The following is a 12,101-nucleotide window of genomic DNA, read 5'->3' on the forward strand; positions in this document are numbered from 1 at the left end:
GCTTTTTATCAAGTATTTTGATTTACAGGTATAACTCTCATTGGATACATAAAAGATACTACTGATAATTACAACAATTTCAATTTATATAAATCAACTAGACAGAAGTTAAATGTATACCACAAATACAAAAGTTGAAAATGGTAGTTTATTTTTATGATAAATGTCTTTTTCTTAAAATGTTAAATAGGGAAGCAAAGAAGAATTAGAACAGAAAGCAAACATTATTTAATTCTCATCACTGAAGTGAAAGTTGTTATCATTTGGAAGATACAATGCTTTTTTGTAGTCAAGGATACTGAGCACTTCTTGTTAGGTAACATTAATCAAAGACTACATTCATAATTTTAAACCTGGCCTTAAAGAGAATAGCAATAATACAATACCTGTACAAGTTGGCTATCCATTTACAGTCCTCTTCATAGAAAAATATTGCCAAAGTTAAGAAAACATCACCAAAAAGATTACTTGCAAATCATTCACCATTAATTTCTGATTTTTTAATGTTGTATTCATGTGTAAACACTGCTCTGTTTATTTCCCAAGAGCAAAATATGTCATCAATAGAAATTATGCCACTCACAGGATAAATTATGCCACTGCCCACAGGATTCTCAAACTTCCTCCTCAAATAGCAAAATATATCTTCCTTCTTTCTAGTTTTTCAGCAACAATAAAGATATAATCTCTGCCAATTGCACGCACGCACACACACACACACACAATTGTCCTAGATATTTGAAGAGAATACAGTGGATGCTATTAATTTCTGTATATCTAACTATTTGTTGAACAATTAATTCTAGTGATGCTTATATCCATACTCAGATTATGGACACAGTCCTGTCACATATGTCAAAGTTTACAGAAAAAAAGAGAAAATTGATTCTTATTTGTCAGAAATCAGGACTTCAGTTTTGGATTGTCCTTCAGATGCTTCATTCCCAAGACCTTATTATTTCCAGCAATGATTCAGTGCTTAGATTTTAAAACTTTGATCTAAAGTGTTGAGCAAAAACACAACCCTAATTATGAAAATTTATGAAATGATAGTGTCGCATATGACCCTATACAAAACAAGCTACAGCAAGTTAGTCTTTAACAGATGGCAGACTAGAAGCAGGTAGTTCGTGCCACTCCCATGGAGAGAAATAGAGGGGTGAGTAAATACAGCACCTTCAATGGAAACATCCAAGTACACTCATTAGGGTTCATCAGAAAAACAATTCAACCCACAAAGAACGGAGAAAAGAATGGCAGGATATCTCCCACCCAGGAGCAACGTGGAGCCAGGGGAGTCTCCCCAGCCCAAGGAAGTGGTAAGTGAGTGAGCACTCCCAGGTACTGATGCTTCACCCATCGATCTTTGCAACTGTTGAGTCAGGAGACCCCTTCATGAACCTATTCCACCAGGGCCTTCAGTTAGACACACAGAGCTACACAGAGTATTAGAAGAGCCGCTGCTCAGACACACACGGAGCCCCAAGTGAGCTTCTCAATAAAAGTGGCTGCAACTCTGGCAAAACGGTAGGTTAGACCTCCATACATACCTCTAGGAAAGGGGCTGAATACAGGGGCCTGAGCAGCCACAGTCTGCAGACCTTGCTTCCATGGCACCTCACTGGATAAGACCCAAGGCTTAGAACTTCACTCAGCTATGGGTAGCAGTATTATACCTCCCTGAGACCAAGCTCCCAAGGGGTGTCTTGGGCCACCATCTATGCTCTTTCACAGCCTTAACTATTAATACCTTTGAGCTCTGAGGAATCCAAGACAACTAGGGACTGGAGCAGTTACCCTGGTAAAGCGCAGCAGCTACACAGAGAGGTAACCAGACTGCTTTTTCATGTAGGTCCCGGATCCTATTTCTCTTCACTGGGCAGAATCTCTCAACTGAGGTCTACGACCACCCCTACCAGTGTTTTCCAGCTGGCAGCAGTTCCAAACCTTCCTGGGATGGAGCTCCCAGAGGGAGGGCAGTCTTCCATCTTTGCTGTTTCGCAGCCTTCTCTGTTGATACCTTCAAGTACTGGAAAATTCAAGGTGACTAGGGACTGGACTGGATCCCCTGCATACTACAGCAGCCCTGTGGAAAAGTAACCAGACTGTTTTTTACATGGGTCCCTGATCCCTTATCTCCTCACTGGATGGGTCCACACAGCCTGGGTCTTCATCCACTCCCCACTGGGGCTATCAAGTATCAGCTCTGCAACTCCATGGGACAGAGCTCCCAGTGGGAGGGGTGGGTTGACATCTTTGCTGTCTCACCAGTGCTATCTCCAGGCTCTGGAGAGTCTGTGAAGACCAGGGTCTGGTCTGGACCCTCAGTGCAAAGCACCTACCTCATGGAAAGGTGACCAGACTATTCTCCATGCAGGTCCCAGTCCTCGCTTCTTCTTGGGCAGGGCCAACCGACCTGGGACTCCAGTACAACCACCCTACCCTCACCTGACCACTTCAATCAGAGGCAGCCCAGCATTTGTTTGAGGATGAAATCCCACAGTCAGCTTGCAACCCCTGCACCACTGTAGTTGCAGTGGTACCATCCTAATAGCCCTTGGGCTGGGAAAAGAACAAAGGGCCTAGTCACTTCATTGGCACCTCCAGCACATCAAGGCCACCATACAGAGAGGTGCCTAGCCATTCTTTGCTGGGAACTCCCAACCCCCACTCTTTACCAAGCAGAGCTCCCAGTTCATGACCAAAGAACAGTCACCCCACCCACAGCTGAGCATAAACTACTGGTAGTGGCCCAGAGATTCCCTGGGGAGAGGCTCCCAGAAGCATCTGACAGCACCTCTGCCACTGCCACAGCAATGGTTCTATCCCTGCTGCTCTTGTTCTGGGGAAGAAACAAAGACCTGAGGGCTACACCCAAGCTTACAGCATGCCACAGTCACCATACGGAGAGGAGACCAGTCTCTCCTGGTGAGCCATTAACCCTCTGCTCCCCAACAAGCAGAGCCTCAAGCTCATGCCAGCAAGGCATCCACCCAACTGCCCTGGCTGAAACTTCCAGCAACAGTGGCTTCATGTTTCTCAGAGGTGAAGCCCCCAGGGGCAACCAAAAGCCCCTCTGCCACTGCAGAGAGAGTAGCAGTGGTACTTCCCATACTAATGAAGGAGAAAAGAACCTAAGTGCTTTATCCACAGCTCCAACAAGCAGCAGTCAACCCAGAGGAAAGAAGACCAGGTCCCATTCACCCACCCACAGTGCTTGTCATCAAGCACAGAACTCCTGGCTTGAGCCTACCACACCGATCCCCATCCTGAGATGATTACACTGATCAATTGATGATCTGCATCTCTCTGGGGCAGAGCCCCCAGGAGACAAGTAAGAGACCTTGTCTTCAACCACTGCTAAGGTAGGTCACTTCCTCTGCTGCCTTCAAGTTAGGGAGGAAACATAAACCCTGAGATCTCCCCAGAGCTGTGGTGGGCAGTCTGGGAGTGCCAAGCTATGATCTACAACCAACACTCAAGTGAAAGAAGAGTCCACACTTTCAGAGTATTGAGTACTGAGAGGGAGCTGCAATTGTGAGTAAACATAAGACAGCCACATGACTGAGCAAGAGCCTGCCTACTGACCAAAATGCCTAAGAGCCACCTACTGGATCACATCCCAAAGTTTTGACACCAAAAATACCTTGCTAACATAACCCCCTGTGAAACCAAAGACAAGAAAGAAGTCAGCTGCAAATTAAAAAAGACCCTGCACAAAGCCTTAGCCCTGTGAAAACATCCAGCAAAGGAGTCTATAGACTGTACTCAATCTATACCACAATTAAAGGAACACCCATTCACAGATATGAGAAAGAACCAATGCAAGAATTCTGGCAACTCAAAAGGCCAGTGTGTGTGTGTGTGTGTGTGTGTATATATACACACACACACACACACACACACACACACACATATGTATATATATATACTCTGATGATTATGTGTCTTGGGGATAATCTTAGTTATTTAACCCAAAAATAGTTATTTTATTTATTTATTTTTGAGATGGAGTCTCCCTCCATCGTCCAGGCTGGAGTGCAGTGGCATAATCTTGGCTGACTGCAACCTCTGCCTTCTGGGTTCAAGCAATTCTCCTGTCTCAGCCTCCCAAGTAGCTAGGACTACAGGCATGTGCCAGCGCATCTGGCTAATTTTTGTATTTTTAGTAGAGACGGGGTTTCACCATGTTGGTCAGGCTGGTCTCGAACTCCTGACCTCAGGTGATCCACCTGCCCCCACCTCCCAAAGTGCTAGGATTACAGGCATGAGCCACTGCTCCCAGCCAGGCCAGAGTATGTTATGTCCTCCAAACTATCACACTAGTTCTCCAACAAGGGTTCTTAACCAGACTGACTTGGCTGAAAGGAGAAATAAAATTTAGAATACGGATAGAAGTGAAGATCACCAAGACTCAGGAGAACAGCAAAATCCAATAAAAGCAAACCAAGGGCTGGGCGTGGTGGCTTATGCCTGTAATCCCAACACTTTGGGAGGTTGAGACAGGTGGATCACCTGAGGTCAGGAGTTTGAGACCAGCCTGGCATGTGAAAAACACACTAGAAGAATTTCACAATGCACTCACAATATTAACAGCTGAATAGACCAAGCTGAGGAAAGAATCTTGAAACGTGAAGATAGGCTCTTTGAAATATGACAGTCAGATAAAAATAAAGAAAAAGAATGAAAAGGAATAAATAAAACCTCTGAGAAGTATAATGTTATGTAAAGAGGCAAAATATATGAATCCCTGGCATCCCTGAAAGCAATGGGGAGAAAGCAAACAACTTGTGAAATGTATTTCAGGACCTTGTCCTTGATAACTCCCCCAACCTCAATAGAGAGGGCGACAGTCAAATTCAGGAAAACAGAGGACTCCTGCAAGATTCTACACGAGAAGATTATCCCCAAGACACATAATCATCAGAGTCTCCAAGGTCAAAATGAAAGAAGGGATATTAAAGGCAGCTAGAGAGAAAAGGCAGGTCACCTACAAAGGGAGCTCAACCAGGCTAACAGCAGACCTCTCAGTAGAAACCCTATAAGCCAGAAGAGATTAGGGGCATATATTCAACATTTTTTTTTTGATGGAGTCTCACTCTGTCACAAGGCTGGAGTGCAGTGGTACAATCTCGGCTCACTGCAACCTCCACCTCCCTGATTCAAGTGACTCTCCTGCCTCAGCAACCCAGGTAGCTGGGACTACAGGTGCACGCCACCACATCTAGCTATTTTTTGTATTTTTATAGAGACAGGGTTTCACCATGTTGGCCAGAATGGTCTTGATCTCTTGCCCTCGTGATCCGCCCACCTCGGCCTCCCAAAGTGCTGGGATTACAGGCGTGAGCCGCCATGCCCGGCCTCAACATTCTTAAAGAAAAAAATTTCAACCAAGAACTTTATATCCAGCCAAATTATGCTTCCTAAACAAAGGAGAAATGATCCTTTTCAGATAAGCAAACACTGAGGGAGTTTGTTGCCACCAGACCTGCCTTACACTGTATCTTAAAAAAAGCACTAAAAAAGGAAAGGAAATATGGTTACTAGTCAAAACAAAAACACACTTAAGTTCATAGATCAGTGACACTATAAAGCAGCCACACAAACAAACTGGCATAATAATGAGCTAACAACACAATGACAAGACCAAATGTACACATATCAATACTAACATGGAATGTAAACAGGCTAAATGTTCCCATTTAAAAGGCACAGAGTGGAAGCTGGATAAAAAAAGCAGGACCCAGTGATAATGCTGTCTTCAAGAGACCCATCTCACATGCAATGACAATCATCTCAAAATAAAGGGATGGAGGAAAATCTACCAAGCAAATGAAAATCAGAAAAAAAGCAAGAGGTGCAATCCTAATTTCAGGCAATACATACTTTAAACCAACAAAGATTTAAAGAGACCAAAAAGGTATTATATGATGGTAAAGTGTTCAATTGAACAAGAAGAGCTAAGTATCCAAAATGTATATGCATCAACACAGGAGGACCCAAATTCATAAAGCAAGTTTCTGAAGACTTAAAAAGAGACTTAGACTTCCAGACAATAATGGTGGGAGACGTTAACACCCCACAGACAGTATTAGACAGATAATTGAGGCAGAAAATTAATGACAATATTCAGGACATAAACTCAACATTGGACCAAATGAATCTGCTGAAACTTTACAAAACACTCAACCCAAAAACAACAGAATATACATTTTTTCTCATCACCATAATGCACATACTCTAAAATTCACCACACAATAATACATAAAACAATCCTCAGCAAATACAAAACAATCAAAATTATACCAAAGACTCTTAGACCACAGTACAATAAAAATAGAAATCAAGACTAAGAAAAATCACCGAACAAGATGCAATTACATGGAAATTAAACAACCTGCTCTTGAATTACTCTTGGATGAATAACGAAATTAAGGCACAAATCAAGAAGTTCTTTGAAAATAATGAGAACAAAGATACAGCATACTAGAATCTCTGGGACACACCCCAAGGAAGTATTAGGAGGGATATTTATAACACTAAATGTCCACATCAAAAAATTAGAAAGATCTCAATTTAACAATCTAACATGACAACCAAAAGAACCACAGAATCAACAGCAAACCAAACCCCAAGCTAGTAGAAGACAAGAAATAACCAAAATCAGAGCTGGACTGAATGAGATTGAGACACAGAAAACTATTCAAAAGATCAACAAATCCAGAAGTTGGGTTTTTGAAAAAAATAATAAAATAGACAGGCTTCTAGTTAGACTAACAAAGAAAAAAGAAGGAAGATCCAAATAAGCTCCATTAGAGATGACAAAACGGATGTTAATACTCACCCCACAGAAATACAAATAACCATCAGAGACTAATATGAACATCTCTATGCACACACCAGGAAATCTAAAAGTGATCTAAAATCTAAAACGGATGGATAAATTCCTAGACAAATACACGCTCCCAAGACTGATCCAGGAAGAAATTGATTCCCTGAACAGACCAGTAATGAGCTCTGAAATTGAATCAGTTATAAATAGCCTACCAATGATAAAAAAAAAAAAGCCAGGACCAGACAGATTCATAGCTAATTTCTACCAGATTTACAAAGAAGAATTGGTATCGTTACTGCTGAAACTATTACAATGAGTTGAAGAGAAGAGACACCTCTTCAACTCATTATATGAGGCCAGCATCATCCTGATATCAAAACCTGGCAGAGACGCAACAAAGAAAAATATTCAATCTATGATGAATATTGATGCAAAAATCCTCAATGAAATACTTGTGGCCAGGCACGGTGGCTCATGCCTGTAATCCCAGCACTTTGGGAGGCCGAGGCAGGCAGATCACAAGGTCAGGAGTTTGAGACCAGTCTGACCAACATGGTGAAACCCCATGTCTACTAAAAATACAAAAATTAGCTGGGCGTGGTGGTGCACACCTGTAATCCCAGCTACTCAGGAGGCTGAGGCAGGAGAATCGCTTGAACCTGGAAGGTGGAGGCTGCAGTGAGCTGAGATCGCATCATTGCATTCCAGCCTGGGTGACAGAGTGAGACACTCAAGAAAATAAAAATAAATAAATAAAATACTTGCCAACTGAATCCAGTGGCATGTCAAAAAGCTAATCCATTACAATCAAGTATGCTTTATCACTGGGATGCAAGATGGGCTCAACATATGCAAATCAGTAAATGTGATTCATCACATAAACAGAACTAAAGACAGAAAACGTATGATTATCTCAATAGATGCAGAAAAGATTTTTGATAAAATTCAATATCTCTTCTTGTTAAAAACTCTCAATAAACTAGGTATTGAAGGAAAATACCTAAAAATAATAAGAGCCCATCTATAATAAATCCACAGCGAGCATTATACTGAATGGGTATCTAGAAGCACTCCCCTTGGAAACCAGAATAAGACAAGGATACCCTCTCTGTATGTCTTATTTGACATAGTGTTGGAAATCTTGGCCAGAACAATCAGGCAAGAGAAAGAAATAAAGCACATCCAAATAGGAAGAGAGGAAGTCAAACTGTCCCTCTTTGCAGATGATACGATTCTATATCTAGAGAACCCCATAGTCTTGGCCCAAATGCTCTTTCTGCTGATAAGCAACTTCAGGAAAGTTTCAGGATACAAAAATCAATGTACAAAAATCACTAGCATTACTATACACAAACGATAGTCAAGCTGAGAACCGAATCAGAAACCCAACCCTATTCACAATTGCCATAAAAAGAATAAAATATTTAGGATTACAGCTAACCAGGAAGGTGAAAGATCTCTACAAATGTATGTGATATATATATAATATATATATATCACATTTTATGTTTGAGATATATATCATATTTTATGTGTGATATATATATATATCACATACATTTGTTAGTTATCTAGATTTAACCATTCCGCAATGTATTTATGCAGTAAGTCCTCATTTAACACAGTCAATACATTTTTTGGAAACTGCGACTTTAAGTGAAACAACATACAGCACATCTTTTAATAACATCGTTTTGTTCAACATCATTTCATTATAATGTCAATGAGAAAAAAAAATGCTGTTTTTATACATCATTTTCGTGATGTTATATGAGGACTTACTGTACTACAACACATGTAGTTCATGATAAATACATACGATTTTGTATGTCGATTTTAAAAATAAATAAGTACATTTGAAAAAAATCAAAGTTGGATTTGTTAACTTCATTCGGGCCCAAATTTGTTCATCCATTAATACCAACTCATCTCCAGTTTTTGGTATATAGACATCTTTTATTTACCCATAAAGTGTATTCCTCTACTTGAATTCTTACAGCCATTACAATGGGCAGTACAGATATTATCACCAATCATGTGGATCCATATGTTGTTCTACAGTTTTTTTTTCACATGCTAGTCTTACTGCTTCAGTAACTCAGGTACAGAATTTTTCAGTTCTTTTAGCACTCAGGTTAGTACAGTCAAAAAATGTTTTCTACACACCAACATTTTGATCCTCACAACACTAGGTATTATTTTTGTCTCTCGTTTACAGGCAAGAAAACAGAATTGGATTAAAACCAAGACTAGCAAGAGTCAAGGACTTAGCAAACAAATACATCCAATTAGTGAGAGAAGCAAGATAGAGCCTTGTTTTCCCTTTTCCTTAAACAGAGACATACATAATTTTAAATATGGAAGGACTTTTTAAGTTATTTTGTCTGCTCCTTCACTTCTAAAATGAGATAAATTAATCATGTGATCATGATAAGCGCCTTCACTATTTTTTACATCATCTTTATAATATGCAACTATTGTAATAATGCAAATATTATCCCATATTATGGTGGACACTGTTTAGGTATTGCACAGAGATCCCATCCCAGAGGCAATGTCTCTGTCCCCCAGATGCTGTGAGAATTAGCTACTGTGCCCACATCTGCCCCCTCTCAAGAGAATTGCCTTTGGCAGAGGAGAACCAGCTTGTCCTCTCCTCACTGTTACTAATGACTCACTGATCATAGGTTTAAAAAGGCTGTCTGCAGCACTGCCTCTATTAATCAGGGAAGACTGGATTTTACCTGGGAACACATTCTTCTTTAGCTCTTTGTCCTTCCCTGACCTGCTTCACTCTTTTCCTTTCTGCTGCAATGTACTTCCTCAATAAATCAGAGCCAATGTAATTTGTGTCTCAGTGTATTTCTTGGAAACCTGACCTAAGATCGTGTGATCTTATATGTGTGTGTTCATGTGTGTTTGTGTGTGTGTAATAGATAATACACTGAATGATGAAACACATAAATAATTTACTATTCTGATATTTCACTCATATAATTAGGCATATGAGTGACAAAAAGGAATCAGGATATTAACCAAAGGGACTGAGGAAGCAAGAGAACAATGCAAATAAATTGACACACAGACTATACCTTTCTTGGAAATTAATAAGTCACTAAATTAAACCATTATATTAAAGGATAATTCAACAAAACAACAACTGATTTATAATTCTACTATTTATTAATGAGAGCAGAGTAAAATTAATTCTACTTCTAAAATGCACCTAAGTCTGTGCTCCTTAATTTATTGGTGAGGATACAGAAAATCAGAGATGCTCCATCATTTTGTTAAAGTCACCCTGACAGGCTTTGATAGAACTGCATCTTAAACACTTGAATTTCTCATTAAACTATGATTGTTTCCTAAATGCCTAAAACAAGAAAGACTTCTTATAGACTCCTGAATTGGCAGTTCAATCAAACAAAATGCATTCATGGAAGCATTTTATGTACTCAGGAAATACCAGGCTTTGGAAGGGATAATAATAAAAATGTTAATAATTCCATTTATTGAGTGTCACATGCCAAGCATCACACTAATAGTTTAATTATGTATTCAGTACATTTTTATACACAAATTATGCTTTTCAGTCATTAAAACCAACATATAATATGAAAATTCACATTTCAGAGAAGAGACAACTGAAGCTCAGAAAGGATTTCTCAGACCTGGCAATTTCCAAAGACTGTAATCAGTAAACTATAGGTAGTTGGTAATAATGGGGAAGTAGAAGTCATAAACAGCTGGGTCAAGAGTTCAGCTGTAAGGCAGGGATCCTAGTTGCCCTTGTAATAACTAATCAGTTTAGGGTGGTCAGCACAGAAATCCCAGGAAGGCAGCATTCAGATGTGGTTGTATCTAAGATGAGAGAAGGGCTGGCTGGGAAGAGATGGAAGCTGTGCTTTATTTATTCATGTTATAGCCAATCTGGTTACACTGTACTAGTCAAAGTGTAGGAATAGAAGAATAATTTTAAAGAGTAAGAAAAGGAGCATTCCTAAAACAAAATATAATGATTAATAGCAACAGTCACTAAGAGACTCATTGATAAGTTTCAATAGAATAGTGGGAATAGATTAAAATGTATATTCAGGAACAAACTATTTGCTCTTTTAAGATGGAACTTAGATATCCAAATAAGAGCTGGAAGACACTCACTGCTAAAACTGGGAGACATGGATCATGAAGGGCCAGCAATGACCTTGGGACACGTAAATACAGAAAAGACAACCTAATCATGAGAAACGAGAGGACAAAGGTGACTAGAAACAGCCATTTTGGACACTTAAGGTCAGATTGAAGTCAGTCTGTCAGTCCAATGTATGTATGGTATTTTGTGACCCAAAAAGACCACATATACTTATTTAGCATTATAATAAACGTACCAATATTTGACAAGCAAAATGCCTTCTACATCATGGTGCATCTAGTGATCATTTAGTCATAACTCAGTAAAAAGTTAGAGAAAAACTATCAAGTTTGAATAATGAGGCAAAAATATTTTTCCTTTTTATACTGCTTTGTGTCTACTTATGGTAATTTCTCACAGAACTGCCTATAGCTTAGTAAGTCAAACCATGTCATAAAACTCAAGTGCAATCCCACAGCTTACAAATATTAGGGATAGGTTTGTCTAGATACAGAAGAAAAGTAAATAAAGTGGGAGAGAACACTGGAAATTCTTACTACATGGCAGGCAGCTTACATATATTATGTATCACAATTAAATAAAATTAATATTATTCCCATTTACAGATAAATATGAAAATTTACAATCAGAATAATAATTTCCTAATAAAGTAGGTACAGTGGCTCATGCCTGTAATTCCAGAACTTTGGGAGGCCAAGACAGGAGGATTGCTTGAGGCCAGAAATTCGACAGTAGCCTGGGCAACATAGCAAGACTCTGTCTCTACAAAAAAATTTTAAAAATTAGCTGCATATAGTAGTGCACACCATGGTCTCAGCTCCTTGGGAGGCTGAAATAGGAGATCCCTTGAGCCCAGAAATTCAAGGCTACAATGAGTTCTGATCTAATCACTGCACTCTAGCCTGGATGACAGAGTGAGATCCTGCTTCAAATAAAATAAAATATGGTATAAAATAAAATAATAAAATATAAAAATTTTCCAATACACATTGGTACAGAAATTTAGCCCATTTCCATTAAAACAGAAATATCAAGCTTTTAACAACATTCTACACCACTGAGTAGAGAAGAGAATGGGCTGTGGATGCTTCTGAGTCTGGTCTTTCCCACAAA

The sequence above is a fragment of the Nomascus leucogenys genome, chromosome 22a (genome assembly GCF_006542625.1).
Source record: "Nomascus leucogenys isolate Asia chromosome 22a, Asia_NLE_v1, whole genome shotgun sequence".
Lineage (NCBI taxonomy): Eukaryota > Metazoa > Chordata > Mammalia > Primates > Hylobatidae > Nomascus > Nomascus leucogenys.